Source organism: Lycorma delicatula, chromosome 2, assembly GCF_047948215.1.
Source record: "Lycorma delicatula isolate Av1 chromosome 2, ASM4794821v1, whole genome shotgun sequence".
NCBI classification, from domain to species: domain Eukaryota; kingdom Metazoa; phylum Arthropoda; class Insecta; order Hemiptera; family Fulgoridae; genus Lycorma; species Lycorma delicatula.
This window is the reverse complement of record NC_134456.1, coordinates 134119203-134138437: the sequence shown is the minus strand read 5'-3', so window position 1 is coordinate 134138437 and position 19235 is coordinate 134119203. Positions and strand designations below refer to the sequence as shown.

At 32.6% G+C, this 19235-nt stretch overlaps 1 protein-coding gene across 3 annotated transcripts in view; it reads right to left on the bottom strand.

The window, feature by feature from the left end:
- Pu (GTP cyclohydrolase punch) overlaps positions 1–19235 on the bottom strand; it is a 106635-nt gene that overhangs the window by 52064 nt on the left and 35336 nt on the right. The window lies entirely within an intron of this gene.

The window sequence follows — 19235 nt, the reverse complement described above, 5'->3', positions numbered from 1 at the left end:
AACTGCACTATAGTATTGAAATTTTTGAACGTTTGTGTAATATGTGATTAAACGTACCATATGTGTATATATAGCCAGATTGTTAAGGATTTTCCGGGCTTAAACGAGAAACAGCTCTAACTTATTACAGTAGCCGATACTACTGCTTACATCCTGGCTCAACTTAATCCTGCAATGTATCAATAATATTGCTTGTACAAGAGCAAAATTAAACATTTACATGGACTTAAATTTATAGGAAATCAACGATAAATCATTGATGAAAAACGAATAATGTAATTAAAATTAATATAAAAATTTCTTCTGAATGCGTAATGGCATGGTAATATATTAATGCACGTCATATCTTGATCATAAAATGACAGGAAGAAACTCGAATAACTACACAAAATAATTTTGATAGAGGTTTCAAGGTTATTAATGGAAGATCCTACAGAATACGTAATACTACGAGACAGAATAATAAATAGTACAGGAATTTTTTTTTTACATTTTAATACACCAGTACATAGCTAATTACACCAAGATAATCTTATTGGGAGATATAATTGTATGTAGAATAACATTTATTTATTTTGTAAAATATTAATTAAATAACTCTGTATACAACATACATAAGAAAAAACAATGTATGTCCTTCACGGTTACATGTAAATAGAAAAAAACGTTTTTTTGTCTTCAGTCATTTGACTGGTTTGATGCAGCTCTCCAAGATTCCCTATCTAGTGCTAGTCGTTTCATTTCAGTATACCCTCTACATCCTACATCCCTAACAATTTGTTTTACATATTCCAAACCTGGCCTGCCTACACAATTTTTTCCTTCTACCTGTCCTTCCAATATTAAAGCGACTATTCCAGGATGCCTTAGTATGTGGCCTATAAGTCTGTCTCTTCTTTTTAACTATATTTTTCCAAATGCTTCTTTCTTCATCTATTTGCCGCAATACCTCTTCATTTGTCACTTTATCCACCCATCTGATTTTTAACATTCTCCTATAGCACCGCATTTCAAAAGCTTCTAATCTTTTATTCTCAGATACTCCGATCGTCCAAGTTTCACTTCCAAATAAAGCGACACTCCAAACATATACTTTCAAAAATCTTTTCCTGACATTTAAATTAATTTTTGATGTAAACAAATTACATATTTAATTTATTTTAGGCATTTATTAGATTACTTATTACTACTTTCTTTTCCCCCTAGATCGTTTATTTTTTCTCTTTCTTCTTCTGTAATTAAAAATAATAGTCATTATTAGGTATATTTCATAAGAAAGCTACCTATTTTAGTGGCTACCACGATTCGACTTCCGGAAAATTTCGACATTATCTTCGCGTTTCACAACCCCTCCAGACCCCAAATCACCGTCAGTTCTAAAGTTTTTATATGTATATATAAACTTTCTTGTGGACACGATAACTGCTGTAATTTTGCCGCCAATCACTTTCAAATTGATATATAAAATATAACAACCCAAAATCTCGGTCGAGTTCATTAATGGGCAAAATCGGACCATGGGGGTGGATATAGGAGGGATTTTTCGAAAAACCAAAATATGTCTCTAACTTTCTTATTAAGTAAAATATCGAATTTGTTTAAAGTTCCTACTATTCTTTGGATAATGCCCTAAAACTTATATAGGTAAAGTTTTTTGATATCACAAACCATTGGCCCAGGGGATGGAAAAAATTGGGTTTCAAAGACAAAAAAAAATCATACCTCCCTTAATAGGCGAGTAAATTGAAGTTTATCTTAACTTTAAGGTGGAAATCTTTTTTATCCCCTACTTAGTAAAATACCTTCGCCGGAAGGCGAAGGTATTTTGGCCGAAAGGATTTTTTATCTTTAAATTTATTAATTACCTAAATATATTACATTAAACTGCGTTTTATAGGTTCTTTTAAGTACTGGTTTAATTTATTTATTTCAGTTTCGTTAATTAATATTTCATTGTTTTCTTAGCCGTCTGTTAATGCATGCATGTAAATCATTTACGGTACAATCAGTACCAGACTGAGAATTTCCAACTGCTTTCTCTGAAAGTAATAATCCATACACAAGCAATTCCTGTAGAGAACAATCTGAATTGTAGGGCTGAATGCCATTTTTCTGTAGGCTTGACGTGTTTATGTATAAGTTTATATTCGGCTCAGTGAAAAATGCAGTAGAAAACAACTTTAATCGTTTTTTTCCTGATAAGCCTGTAATGGGATGCTAGTTGTTTTTGATAATGCATCGTTTTCGGGAATATGTTTGTATCTAGTGTCACATAAACTTAAGACCGTTCGATTTTCACGTATTTAATCGTTAAATTTAAAAAAAAATATCATATTTAAATGTATCCCTGCTGAAAAGAAATAAAAATAAAAAACATAAATTGTATTTTTAGATTGTCCTTGGCCAAAAGAAATGATTTTTTAATCGAGATTAAATAAGTAGATCTTGTAAATATACAATTTAGACATATTTATATTACAGCTAGTTTCAATTTTTCTTTCCGAAAACAAATATCTGGTTAACACCCAACAAACAAATGAAGGAACATTTTTAAAATGGAAGGATTTAATTGTTAGTTATAACTTTTATTTAGAGTTTAATTGTTCAACAACCAAATATTTGTTATTCGTAGGTTATATCCAGGTATTGTAGGAGCGAAAGAATTACGTCCTTCCTCTGGTGTTCTTGGAAATTGTACCTCTGTATTCGCTTTACACAGTAGAGATAGACTACTTTGATATCTTGGGCCTCCATTACGATATAAACGTTACACGTTGCAACTGTATACATAACATTATTTTGCGTTGTACGAAAACGAAATCAGAGGGGGAAAAAGATATTAATAGAAACCAAATAAAATACTGTGTCCTCACGAAAAATTAAATAAAAAAACGAGGAAAATGTTTGTACGCGGTAGATAAATCGTAAATCCACTCAAACTTTTGTAAAAAAAGCAAATTACTTAAGTATTCAATTATTTAATAATTGATTAAGCAATGTAAACGTTTATTTTGAATAAATTAAAATACGTACAGTTAATTTATTTTAAATAAACACATATATACACACAGGAACACTTCTGAACTAGATCAGAGATTAAAACAAGTTTTCAGATTTATTTTTTTGTACGAAAAATACCATAAAATAATATATTTATGATAAAAAAAATTAATAATCTCAAAAAATACAAGTAGCTACCCACTGAAAATAATTTATTAAGTCTTTTTGAAAATAAAATGGAAATAAGGTTTTAAAAACTTCCGTAATATCCTACAATTAAATACATTATTATTATTTAATAACATGAGAAAGAATACTAGTACCCGGGTGAAATCGTATGTCCGTCTTCACCAGGGTACTTCGAAAGAGAGATGAGTCATTAAATTTAAACCTTACTTAAAAAGCTTAATCAAGTTCGGATGTGGGTTTAAATGTGTTATGAAAATGCGGACAGATAAGACCGATTGTTAAGAGAGCAAATAAAGATTCTGATTTGTGTACATGTAACATTTTTTCTTAATATAATAAATATAATTTATAAATTCTTCATGAATAAATACAAAAAAATGTTTACTTTGTTGATTGAATTATTGGGATTGTGCACGTTGATCTATTTCAAGTGCATACAAATAAGGCCTGACCTTAATTATGCATTTGCCAACCCACCGGGTTGGTGTAGTGGTAAACGCGTTTTCGCCAATCAGCCGATTTAGAAGTTGAGAGTTCCAGCGTTCAAGTCCTAGTATAGTCAGTTATTTTTAAATGGATTTGAATACTAGATCGTGGATACCGGTGTTCTTTGGTGGTTTGGTTTCAATTAACCACACATCTCAAGAATGATCGAACCGAGACTGTAAAAGACTACATTTCATTCACACTCATACATATCATCCTCTGAAGTATTGTCTGAACGGTAATTATCGGAGGCTAATTACAGGAAAAAGAAAAGAGCCTCGTCCGGGAGTGGTGGGAGGCTCTGGCGTCTACAGCACTCCCCGCCTGACCATTGATGATCAGGCGGGGACACCCTTGCAGCACAAAATGCTGCAATTTGAATTTAAAAAAAATCATTAATAAAAGTTCAACTCGCAGTAAAAAAATATAATAAGATTATTGTGAACATATTTCTTAAAAATAATTTATTTGGAAATTATTTTATTATTAAATTTTAGAGGTTATGACAATGATAAAGATATTATTTATGCCGCTTTTTCATGAAGTAATAACTATTTGTTTATTTTAATTATTACAACCGTTTTTACATTACGTTGCACTTTTAATTGATGTTTATTTTAATTCATTCACTTTTTAAAAATAAAAATTCCTGATGCGAGAAAAAGAGAAGTGAGCAACGATAGACGAAAAATGGCTTATGAGTTTAAAGTTAGTACTAAGACCGAAAGAAGAAACAAAGTAACTATTATAATAAATGTAAAACCAATCTGTCTCCCATTAACTTTCGATATGAGTGGGCGAACGTCAACACAAAAAATTGGGTGGAGGAAATTTAACTCACAACTACCGATAATATTCAGTGGACAGCTCAACTTCATTTACGTAACGAAATCCGTTGCATGCTACTATCTTCACAGTACTCAGATTGAATTTGATTAAAAGCTTAATTAATGTGCTAAGCAAGTGCAATGAAATACACACACAATACATTATATATGTATGAAATAAACACCCGAATATTAACTATCTGAAGAAAAATATTCTAATAATTGTTTTTATATAATCTAATTAAAATAATTCTAGTCTTATCTATTTCGTTAGAGACTGATTTAGAGAAATATATTAAATTATTTATACTGTAATATATTTTTAATATAATAATATATTTAATATATTATTAAATATTATCATACTAAAAATTCGTGTATATTCTTAAACGAACTCTTACAATCTACTGTAGTTGGCGATGTGAAGTAATATAAAATGAAAATAGTAAAAATCAGTTGAAGATATTGTCATGAATTAAGAAATTCAGGTCTTCAAATTTATTCTCAATGATTTCTTTTTAACATTTCTTTAATTATTTCTTTCAATTATGGTACAGTAAACTTCTTTTTCTTTAAAAATACAATCAATTCATTATTACTGAACAACCTGTGTTATAGATTATAAAGGATTTATAGATTATTAGGATTTTCTTGTGAAATACATCTATTGTTATTTTCAATCGAAGAATAATGAGAAACGTATTATGCTCCACGATCTTTGTTTGCATTTATTATTCTTTATTATTAGTCGACTCGGATAATATAGTGAAGTTAATTCATAGGAGGAGCTTTTGTGATACAACAAAATTTGGAGGTTCAATTATCTCTTTATATACATAAATATGAAGAAACTTTTGTGATATTACCAGAAGTAATAATGAGCAGAGTATGTTTGATTGACATATTTATTGCCCTGACAACCGGGAATTTTGTTAATAGTTTTCATGGGTCCTGCTCATGAAAAATAATGATAGGTTTAGGGATTCCTGTCATGACAGTATTAAATTACGATATTTATTTAAGTCAAGAACCAGATGTATATGTATACAAACTCTTAAATGGAAAAGATCTTTAAAAATTTACGAACAGGACAATACACACGAACGGGTATCAACGAAATAGTTACCGAAGACTTCATTATTACTTAAAAATCATTAATATTTCAGAATTATGTAATAAGTAATTAATTATTTTTTATTACAATGAAATTACACATCATAATATTTATTAAATCGTTCGTAAGCAGCTTTTTTATTTAAAACGTTATTCTTCCTTTGACTTTTGCTGCGTATTTCAAAACCGGATGACTCAACTAAATTTATTTCTTAGTCTTTATCTGCTTGATTCAGTCTCAGGAAGCTATTTCTTGATAAAACTGTTAAATAAATCTTAACGATTTTTCAAAATTACGATGAATATAAAAAAAATGAATGAAATTAAAATCGTGCTTTTTATAAGAGAATTATCGACGAGCAACAGTAGCATTGAGATTATACAATTTCCTCAATTATATAATTTTTCCTCTGTCCTTGAATAAATATATTACCACAGAACGGCAACTTTTCTAAACTAATATAATTTTTTAAATCCGACCTGCTTTCTTTTAAATTATACCAAAGAATTCGTTTAAATAACTCATTTAAAAAAAATCAAATTATTTTTTACATATAATATTTTACAATATTATATTACATCAAAGTTTGGTGGTCACATTGGGTAAATTAATATATTCTATATTTATAATTAAAATTTAATTATGCGTGCGTTTCATCAGGAAGGAGTTAATACGCCTACACATACCATATAACACCACACAGAAAGTCACACACATGGCAAAAGCGCTCACACACGCAACACAACATAACAGCAACCACAAACTACACACGTCGTTACAAATCACAATTAACATCAATCCCCTTAATAACCGCATTCGTCAAAACTTACCTCAACATACAACAGTAACACACCAATCGCACTCTATACACACGCGCTTGCACGCACACACAATCGCATCGTAAACACATTCTTCAACACACACCCTCATAAACAGTCAGACATACAACATACTTACTTCATGCCACCATCGAACGCATAAAAGTAGTGTCCCAAACCGGACAACATGGGGAGTAGTTAAGTCCAAACCTATAAAGGTACTCTCTCATGGCTAGCCAAAAACTGTGCAAGACAGTAATCCAGCGAGCTATGGGTACACCCGTACCAACCCGCCATGTCCCTGATCATGCGGTAAGTCCATCGACCCCTCTCACCGTTACCCCACAGTCTCTGTCATTCCCTTTTCAAATCTTCCACGATAGAACTGGCCAATCTCCTTTTTTTCACGCAGGCATTAGAGCACCTTGTTCTTTCATCCTCTTCCTACGATTAATTTCAAGGTCTACCGGTAATATTCCCGCTAAGACGTCCGCAGCCTCGCAGGAAACCGTGCGGTACGCTGCTGTGATTCGAAGACAGCACTTTCTTTGCATCGCTTCGGGAAGCACTCCTGTATTTACCATATTTGGGGACTCCTTCACAGACTTCGGCACAGTATAGTAGCATAGAGGACACGACGCCAGACAGCAACCTCCTCCTCTGCTGGCTGGGTCCCCCGTTATTCGGTAGCAAACAAGCTATTAGCCGCTTCACCTTTTTTGCCTTTTGGCATGTCTCCATAACATGAGTGCCAAAGCGTAACCTCGCATCCACCGTACACAGAGATATTTTATGGCAGCCTTTGAAACTATCGTCTGACCCTCAAGAGCCATTTTCGAAATTGGTCTTCTCTTGGTAGTTGTTATAACAACGATCTCAGTCTTGTATAGGGCCATGGTTAGCCCTGTTCCTGTCATCCAATCTCTAATCGCAGCACAGGATTCCTGTATTCGGGCAACGGTTTCCCTCAGTGTGGTCGCCTCAACCACGAGGGCGCAAGGTCGTCCGCATACCCTACAACAATGATTCCCGGCGGTAATGGAACTCGGAATACATTACCGTAGACAATATTCTAAAGGGTCTGTTCAAGGATCGACCCTTGTGGTAATCTCCTATTTATACGCCGTTCAACCGGTCCGTCCGTCGCCTCGCAGATGAGTTTGCGGCCATTTAAGATATGAAAGGATTATTCTTCGGAAGTATGGGAGAACTCTCCTGATCACCCGGTGGCGCCGGTCACAGTTTAAAGCGTTGCGGACAGCCAACCCCATGAGCAGGCAAACATAACTTCTCTCGAGTTATTCTTTTCGCCATCCCCACAACTTCCGCCACCGCATCTAAGGTCGACCTCCCTCTACGAAATCCAAATTATTTGTTCGAATGGTCTCCTGCGTCCTCTATAGCTCTGGACAACCTCTGTTGCAGTATGCGTTCGAATACCTTAGATATTGTGTCAAATCATTGCCAGAGGTCTATAAGAGAACGGTAGCACCAGATCCCTCCTTGGCTTAGGGACCAGTACCTCTTGGTATTTTCGAAGACCACAAATACATTCATTATCTGCTTTAAAAAACGATACATTTAGGAGAGAATTTACTTTAAAAATTTAACATCAGTAATATCTGCAATTTCATTCGAATTTTTAAACTTTTCTTTAATTATCCATCTGATTAATTTAATAGTTACCTTTTTTCATATATCTGAGTCGGTCAGTATGATTCACATCAGAAATAATAAAAGTAATTGGTTAATTGCGCTGGCAAAACAAAAGAAATTGAAAAATTAAATATCCTTAACATTATTGAGATTGCAAATCTTTTATACTCTTTTTGCCAAGAACAACGTACCATTTGAAAACCCCTAAAAACTGTTTACAAAGGTTTTTTTTTTGTTTTCGAAGTATTAAAATAAGAACAAACTTCACTGAAAAATAATAAATTACATTTTAGAAGAGAAATTAATCAACAAAAGAGATATATAGAAAAATGGAAGTTTTAATTGATAAAATTTTAAAGCTTAATTTAAATTTCCAAAACGATTGTTAGATTAAAAAAAAATGTTATGATTTAATGAACGTTTACTAAGTAATTACTATGGAATGCAATTAACGACCTTATGATTCGATTATCCACATGAAACAGGATACGAAAGAGGTTATTTGTTTTTTTTTTTTTTTTTTTTTTTTTTTTATAAGAAACTAGTTTTTAAGGTTGTTATTTACCATATCGTATCGCATATATTTGTATTAAATGATGACCTTTCCCAAAATTTCCTTAGATAACATTAAACGGAATGAACTCTCAAATAAGGTGAGACGGACATTTTATAATTAAATAATCTATTAAAACCAGTCAACTGTCAATATCAGTTATTAGTATGAAAGGTTCAGAATAGCAATTTTAATCGATAATAAATCTTCACACAGTAATGGATATTCACTACAGATTACATTGTTTTAATTAAATCAATCAAGTTATTACAAAAATTAAAACGTGTTAAATATTAATAATTTACCAACATACATACCTCGTAATATATATATATATATATATATATATATATATATATATATATATATATATATATATATAAATACACACATATATATATATATATGTGTGTATATGTGCGTGTGTATATATATGTGTGTGCGCGCGCGCATATGCCCCCCCCCCCGGTGCAAATATGAGTAACATATAGTAAATAAAGATCTCTAATATATAAATGCGAAAGTTTGTCCGTTTGTATGCAACAGCATCACGCGAGATTCCTTTCAAATTTTCAGGATACATTCGTTTTATCCTACGGAAGGTTAGATTAAGCCCCAAGTCTCCTTAGGGGAGAAGTTATGAATTAAAGAAACGAAAATTAATCCTTTTACTTCTACTTTAAGTAAAAAGACTAATTCTGTCTTCTTTAATGAATAACTGTAAAATATTTAATATTCACGCTACTATAGTTACTATTCTGTCTTGCGTAATTTAGTTTTTTTCAAGTATTTTCAAAGTCTGTATACTTCCCCCTTCGTCATTTCCTCTTCTCTTTTCTTTCTTTATAACGTTCCCTTTTTTATTTTTTTCTCCTTCCTTCCATAGGAATAACGAATGCATTGGTGGTCAAGGGGCGGAACCCCCTGACCGACTAGTAGCGTTTTATCTTGATAACTATTCAAGGAATTACGTAACGTATACGTATTTGATTATGAATCGGTTCATAATACGGTATTAAATATACAACAATGTAAATGTGCATGAATGCATTATTGAAAAAAGATTAAAACTTTTATTTTTATAAAAGAATTACCGACGAGCAATAGTAGTAGCATTGAGATACACGTTTCCAGAATAAATTGGCGAGGTCCATTGCAGAAGCACAGTGGATTACACGGAATGAAGAAATACAAGACTACCTTGAATTACACAACAGCGAGGATGCCCGGCGACTGAAACGCCTATACGTACTCGACTTGGGGGAAACCGAGTGATTCATGCAGGTTCAATACCACACACGAATGAGCATCTTTCTATGCCTTGATGAGGACCTAGCCTCTTTTCATTTATCTCCATGAGCTTGTTATATTACTATTTGTTTGTCTATTGTTTAATGATGTTATAGATTTTTTTTGTTTAGTTTTCATTAGACCTTTGTGAACGCTTGTACCTATGTGGTCTTATTCGGTGCGGGTATATATACGTATATACTATTTATATTTTTACGTTTGTATACCTTTCATTGAGGGTGTTCGTTGAAAACCTTCATTGTATGCTTTTGTAATACGAATTACTTGAGGGTTTTTATTCGAAACGGATTGTAAACAAACAAATTGCTAGGTAAAAAAAATATCTATTTATTTATCGGATTATAAAATAATTAATTCAGTATTTTATTTGAATTACTTACTTGATTCGTTATTTATTTACTATAATTTGTATAGTTTTTCAAAGAAATTTTTTAGTTTTGTTCAAAGTTAATTATGAATAAAATAAAATAATATAAACTATTTCTAACTTAATTACGAAAAGGACAAACAAAAATGTAACAGAAAATAGTGATACAGTTTACAATAAATATTGTACTAAAAACATATCCGTGTTTTGTGTATATAAGTCTGTTTGTTTCACCCTTCAGTTTTTGGAGTCCAAAACGGTACGTAATAAAGTTTGCTGGGAGCAGAAACTCATCCAAGAATTTGAGAGCAGATTCGAAATTGCAAACCAATTCTTTAAGAGAGTAGACTAGATTTTAATTTTTCTCTTTGTTTATTTATGGTTACAGGATTTTACAAGATCCAAGGCAACTACAGATTTGTAGTTGCTCATGTGTTGACCGGTTTTAATTATACGTATCTTATCTGAACTTCTGCAAAGTGCTTCGTTACCATAAATACTACATTATAAATATGAAATATATTTACGATTGGATTGTAAATTGGTTTACAGTTTTACGTGTCTGAATCAAGCGAACACCCATAGGAACGGCTGAAATTGTGTCCTACATAGATTTTTAATTTATTTAGCGATAATCAGATTGAATAGAAACGAACTAGAGAGAAGCTATTACACAGTTGAAATAATATAAACCGATCCTGATCGTTTCTAACTCCTATTGGAATAATGGTGTTATAAATAAACCAAAACGAAAAATATAAGGTCGAGTGTCTTTATTTCAAATCTCACTCTTCCTTTAGTTTTTTTTGTTGCTAGCTCGCTAATGTTCTCAGTATGAAATTTAAATTGTTATGCGAAATCTTTTAAAACTATGAAGTCTGATTTTTCGCGTGTTCCATCAACTAAAGTTCAATATGGAATTTCAAGTCTAGTCTTAAATCTTAAAAATATTTATTTCATCACCTCATAGACATATTTAATAAAATTTGTTTTCGATGTGTACGGTAATTTAGGTAATAAATGTATCAATTTTAAGTAAAGGATAATTGCAAAATTAAACTCAAAAAATGCAGGCGAATTATTAAATAGAATTATATTTAAGTATATAAAAAAAATAACTGAAAATAAATACGCTTTTATAATTAAAATATTAGTATTATAAATAATAAGCGATTATTTATAATCCCTAATATTAAAATTTTTCATGTACGATTAACTTTGTTTAATAATAATTATACAGTATCTTATAAAAACTTTTATTAGGCGTTTATATAAAACGTACTTTTAAGGTGATCATTGATTTCCATTTTTAAATTAATTCATTTTAAAAGTTGGTGTAAAAGGTAAAAGCAGCGTTTTTGTTTTAATTTCTTACAAACTTAAATAAACTCCGATTCAAATCAGTTATCATGTCTATAATTAAGACAATAATAATAATAATAATTGCAAATCTTAATGAGGGCAATTTAATTTTTAAAGTAATAAACATTATCAAAACCGATTAATATCTCATTGAGAATAATGATATAACTTAATATTCGGTCACAAATCGTTTATTATTTTTTTTGTATAAAATTCAGTTTGAATATTCATATTTTATATCTAAATACAGAAAATTTTTTTCTAACATTTGTTTCCGATTTTTCTTCGTAAACAAATCTAATATGATACTTAATCATTTTAGGTTTATCAAATGCATTACGACAATTAATACATTGAATTCATTTATGTATTATTGTTATGCATACGATTACATACATTACGATAATTTACATAGATTTGACATGCATATGTATGTAAATAAATACATGTATTAAGCTACATACATTAAAAAAATAATACTATAAAATTAGCATTATTAATTTTTCATGTTTTAATTGATTTCCATGTTAAGTTTACACAGGCAGTAACTTTTCTGCGTTCAGGATGATAACTATCCTTTGGTAAAACAAACTGCATTTTAGCGAAATAGGCAGTTAAATAAATATAGATCTAATAACACCCACCGGGTTGGTCTAGTGGTGAACGTGTCTTCGCAAATCAACTGATTTCGAAGTCGAGAGTTTCAACGTTCAAATACTAGTAAAGGCAGTTGTTATTACTTTATACGGATTTGAATGCTAGATCGAGGATGCCGGTGTTCGTTGGTGGTTGGGTTTCAATTAACCACACATATCAGAAATGGTGGCCTGAGACTAAACAGGACTACATTTCACTTACACTCACACATATCATCCTCTGAATTAATACCAGACAGTGATTCCCGGAAGCTAAACAGGAATAACGTTTGTTATCCTGTTCTTTTATAAATTATAACGTGTTACATCAGTTTAAATACTACTAAATTAAGTCGCGTAATTGACTGTAGAACCTCATATAGTCCTTTCCACTTCCTTACAGTTTGCTCTCTCTCTACTAAAAACTTTCTTACTATTACATATAATTTAAAAAAACAGCTTACCAAATTTCAGTTTAATTTCCTCGAGCATTTTCGGCTATTCTGCCATCTTCAAGAGGAAATTATAATTAAAATTATAAAACTATTAAGATAACAACTGAGAAACTATTACAATACGGACGTAATCACTTAAACTTTAATGATGAAAAGAAATGGTACCGTTCGGACGGTATATTATTTATGTACATTTTTCGTACACTGAAGAAACAGAATCCCTACCGCTTTCGGATCTAGTTTGGTTTCTTTATTTTTTTTTAATGAAATTAAAAATAGAGTTAATAACCAAAGGAAGAGAAGTAAAAAGAGATATAAAATTTGATCTACAAAATTTCTGCCTAAATGTAGAAATTTTCATTTTGATTTATCGAAATAGGTTACCCGACTGTAACTGAACATTTCACTTAATAAACTGTGTCAAGAATTAGTGAAATTACTTCAAATAATGTATCTAATTAAATCATTGTACAGACGAAATAATGAAACTCTGTTTACGGCAATGACATACCAGAACTGGTTTAGATTAGGTGTATGAAACATTCATGCAGGTAGGTACATTCGTATTCAATGTACGTCTATATTCATGTTTACATATAACTCTCTCTCACACACGCATACACATATACAAAAGTTATATATTACACATATGAGTTCACAAACATTCTCAGATTTAAAATGTTACCTTATTACAAATATATTGCTTACATACACACTTAATGGGAATTGCAGTATATATTACTTTAATAATTAATTGCTTTAATATTTGTATATTTAATGAATTTTTTACACAACTAATAAAAAGTAGATGCCCAATGCTGAATTTCTGTAACTCCTAAGAACGTTATGAAACGCTCTGTATATAAATACCTTAAGTTTAATTTTTTCAGTATTATTTAACTAGCAAGGTTTTTTTACATTTAGCAGGAAAATTACATAACAAGTTTAATTTTTTCAGTATTATTTAACTGGCAAGGTTTTTTTTTATATTTAGCAGGAAAATTACATGTCTCTTTCTGTTTTTTGAACGTGAATTTAAATATAAGTGATTTTTACAAAGATAGAAGCAGTAATTATTTTTTTTTTATAAGAAAGCAATCATAACGATTGCCTTTTGTTAGTTTATTAAAAATATTTGGTTTAGTTAAATATATATATAATATAGTGACAGAATTGCGGTGCTATATTCGTTTCTTTCTTAAAAATTAAACTAAGTAGTTGTGTATTCACGTATGTAACCTATCGAGTACATAATAAAATACGCAGAATCAACAATTAAATATAAATACAGCAGCCAATTATCATTATCGAAAATCTCAAAATAAGAAAAAGCATATATAAAAAAATCGAGTATACAGATGGAATGGAATGCAAAGTTGGCGGGAGTTTATTTCTCCCTACAAATCGCAGACCTGGACAGAGTCCCTTACTGCTGGATGATTCTAATCGGGTGTGTTTTTTAAAAGGTTTATTTTTAAATGGCGGGTCTAATTTTTCAAGTTTTGTTTATTATTATTTAGTATTTTAAGGACGGATTTAATTGCATTCCAATCCGTTGTTGAACCAGCGTTATCGAACCCATTTATGGGCCGACCGCGGAAGGCTAGGCTTATGAAACCTGTCCACCCGACGTAATTCCCCTTCAGACCGTCCACTGAAGTCCTTTCGGTGCTAACGCTTATAGGCTAACAGGAATACGCCACAACGGGGCACTAACTATATGGAGGGAGCAATGCGTCCCCTTTTCCGGAGGAGTCGCAATTGCTGATTTGTGTTAATTTTTTATTGTAAGTTTTAGAGGAAGGGTTATGTAGAAGCTCTTCATCCGCGTCTGCTATGGCTGCCCTTCAGGACGCATCTCTGCTGTGCTCTGTGAGTATACAGCCATAAAATTACCTCTATATATACAGAGCGTTTCATAATGGTCTTCGGAGTTTCGAAAATTCATTAACAAAAAGCTATTTCACTCATAAAAATAAAGCAAGTACTGTACGAAAGAGTACTTCAAACAATTTTTTCCACACATACTAGGCAGTAAGTAAAACATTTGCTCGCTAGGCATCGACAGTAGAGAAAATGGCTGCCAGGGAAAGGGAGAAGTCGTTTTATGTGTTAGAATTTCACACTTATTTGACTTGTCAAAGTCAGTAATTTCTGTGCAACGTGCGTTTCGGTTAAAATTTCATAAGGAGCCACCAAGTGTCAATTCAATTCGTGCATGGTATAAACAATTCAGTGAAACTGGTTGCTTGTGCAAGCGAAAATCAACTGGTTGTCCATAACATCAACCTCAGAAGTCAATGTCGAACGTGTGCGTGCAAGTTTCATTCGCAGTCCGTCAAAATCGACTGCAGCTGCAGGCAGAGAATTAGGAATTCCGATAACAACAGTGTAGAGAGTTCCCCGTAAACGTTTATTATGCATACCGTACATCTTCAATTAATCCGGCGTCTTTCTGATGGAGATAAAACACGTAGGCTCGATTTTTTTACAGTTACAGGAAAAAATGTTGTTAGATGAAGGTTTTCTAAACAAGATAATTTTCAGCGATGAAGCTACTTTCCATATTAGCGACAAAGTAAACCGTCATAACGTGCGAGTTTGGGGAACTGAAAACCCACACGCTTATGTGGAACACATTCGGAATTCTCCGAAAGTAAACTTCTTTGTGCTATCTCTCGTGAGGCAGTGTATGGGCCGTTATTTTTTTATGGAAACGACAGTAACCGGCATGATATACATGGATATGTTACAATTACGGCTTATGCCTCAACTATTCAACGACTTCATTTTCCAGCAAGATGGTTGTCCTGCCCATTTTCATAACGAGGTTCGACAGTAACTCAACACATTACCTCGGCGCTGGATAGGACGTGCGTCTGAAGAATACCAACACATTATGCTGTGCCTAAGCAGGGTGCGAATACTGACCTGGAGGAATATCGCCCAATCAGTCTGATTAATAACATATATAACCGGCGAAGACGGTAGAAAGACTCTTAGCCGGCAGACTGCAGGAAGAGCTGGAGCAAAGGAATTGCCTACAAGACCAATACAGCTTCAGGAGAGGGCGATCCACAGTACAGGCTATCAAACGAGTCATGGACTGGGCATTAGTAACCAGAGGTGGCACCTGGAGAACAAGAAACCTCCCACTACTCATATTACTCGATGTGAAGAATGATTTTGGAACAGCACCCTGGCCAGCAATAATAGAAGCCATAATAAACATGAACATCAGCAGATACCTGATTAACCAAATCAATCTTCAGAATCAAGGAGGAAGAAGATAGGCATAGTGGGGGACAGGCGTGACGATAGGGCAGGGAGGACAGTCCTGGAGGGCCGGTATGCTTAGGTATGTCGGTACCAGAGAAGGGGTGGGAACTCCTGGGGAGTCTTACAGGGGTCAAGTAAAGACCTAGTCCCGGCTGGTGGCGCCGGTTCCTGGGGGCGCTTCGGCGCTTGCTGGGGCTGGTGCTATCGGTTTGAGGCAGGCATGAAAAGACCGAGACCCGGTCCACCGCGGGCGGGGGGGGGGACGGCATAGCCGGGTCTTCCTTGCGCGCGGAGGATTAGAGGCAGGCAATATGAAAAGATCCGGAACCGGGGGGGGGGGGCTGACCTACCGTGCCGGACGTACTGCCGGTGGGTGGGAAGGCCCTCTTAGAGAGTCAAAAGGACACGTCCCTGGGCCGCGTATACTTTAGTGGATGCCCGGCCCAGGGATGTAGGGAGAAAAAAATATGCTGTGGCCACCAAGATCACCAGACCTCACACCATGTGATTTCTTTCTCTGGGGTTACGTGAAAGATAAGGTGTTTATACCACCAATGCTGCACGATATCGCTGAGCTAAAGGATCGCATAATCAATGCAATCAACTCTATCGAAAATGATAGAACGAGTTTGGCATGAGCTAAACTTTCGTGTTGATGTGTGCCGTGTCACAAGAGGAGCACATATTGAACACTTACAGATTATAGCAAAAACCGTTTGAGACCCTGCATCACCTCGTACAACCTTCATTTAGGTAAGTGAAATACTTTTTTGTACTGAATTTTTGTAAGTCCTAAGAACATTATGAAACGCTCTGTATATAAATACCTTATGTAATCGTGATTTTTTATATATATATACTCGTACCTTTTCAATTTTCATTTTTCACTTTCACACACACACGCGCGCTTGCGCGCGCGAGAAAGGCAACAAGCACCGAAGCAAGAATGAATTAAAAAATCGTATAAATTTGATTGCTATTTTTATTAAAATAGGGTAATTATTGGAAGGATGTATTTTACTCTCCTAAATAAGTGAAATTTTAGGAGTTTCTTTGTCCACTTATATCTACGACTGGACGGACGTATTTAGAAAATATTAAACTGAATAAAACGTATTTTTATGTAATATTAACCTTCGTAACTAATAGGTTTCGAAATTTGATTTCAAAGTGGTGTGAGTGAGTAAATATAACTTATTTAAACAGATTAATCATTCATTCACACTATGTCGATATATGGACGACGGAATTAAATTTTGTAAACATTTAAAAAAATGTATGTTACATTATTCATTGTTTACTCGCTTATTTTATATGTACTTATTGTTTACTTTTATTAAAACGATACAAAAGAATTCAACTATATTTTAAACATTTTTATTTAAGATTATAAATAAATAAATCAATCAGTACGGGAAAACAAATACGTAACTAATTTAAAAAGAATAAATTAAACGAATTTACATATATATATATATATATATATATATATATATATATATATATATAGATTCTGTGAATAATAATATTTCAAACATGTTGCTATTAATTATTAAAGAGTTATTAATTTATGAGGCGTCATAAGGAAAATGAATGAAAAACAAAAACAAGACCAGCATCAATCCATCGAGCAGGGAAGATATGTTCTAAATGTGCTAATGATCTTCCAGGCCAAGCAAATGAGATTATAAACAATATCATTCATTATTAGTTTATTTTCAACATTTTTTAAATCTTGTACTTCTTAATTTATTACAACTCCGAAAAACAATTGGAAAATCATACACGTGTCAAAATCAATATTGAAAAACAAAATATATTAATTTCCTGTAAGCGTAGTTATTTCAAACTGCTCTAGGAAATAAAATTACCACTGTATAAAATGTTAATGTTGATTTTATGATTATCTTGTAAAATGTTGATTACATCTTTGGTAAGAATAAATAATATTAATTTTTAAGTTAGTAGTATACGTTACGTACATACGAGTGGTTACTAAGTAAACAGAATCTTGATTCTTACGATAAAGTAAAATTAGTTGGTAATTAAGGAAAAATAGCTGTTAAAAAATAAATCACCCATCTGTTGTTTACTATTAACTATAACAATTGCATAAGCACATTAAGAATCTTTAATAATTCTTTGCAAGAACTTTTAGGGCGTGAAAATTATGAACCATTTTACTTAAAAATTAATATTCGATATAAATGAATCAAGTTCAACTGATGAAAGAAAATGATTGAGTTTCAAGTTTTATAATTGAGTAACAAGCTCTGTTTAATAAATCATACTCTACAACTTAAGCTTGTTTATTCGTGTCTTATGCCACCCGGGCTGATCTTGTGGTTAACTGGTCACAAATCACTTATTTAGCAACTGATATTCGAAGTCGAAGGTACTGAAGGTCAAATCCCAGTAAGAGTTAGTTGCTTTAATACGGATTTGAAAACTAGACAGCGGATACCGATGTGGTTCAATACGCCTCGAGAATGGTCGGCCTGACTGTACAAGATTCACCTCATTTAATGTCGTACATCATATTCATCTCATTGGGCCGTGGAGGATTACTTTTAGTTCACTAGTTGAACAGATTCCGACGCACACATCATATTTTGTTTCGAGTTAATTTAATTAACACGATTTTAAGGAAAAAAGGAAATATGATTTTATACGCTTTTTAAAAAATCTGATGACACCACATGACTTCCTTGTAACCTATTAAATTACATATACACACGTTTTTAAAGTGAAGACTGCATAAAATGTTATTTCATTAATAACTTCTGACATTTTTTATTTTTATTTTACCGAATTATTTATTGTAAAAAAATATTTTACATTAAAAAAAAGGAGTTGAAGTCCGATTCGAACTGATGTGCCTTCCCCTTGTAAGATCCAAATATTTCATTGAGAGCTTTTCAAGCTCTCAATGAAATATTATTACTGCAGTTAAGAAAAAAAGTCCAAAACTCAAATGTTTTAGATTTTGGGCTTTTTTGCTCAAGTCGATTGCAATCAAAAGGGAAGGTGCACAACCAGATGTTACAACAGTCCTAAATTCAACATTTCAACATCCTACGGCTAATCGTTTTTGAGTTATGCGAGCGAGATACCTATGTACGTACGTCATGCCGAAACTAATAAAAATAGATTTAGGGATGGTTAAAATGGATATTTCCGTTG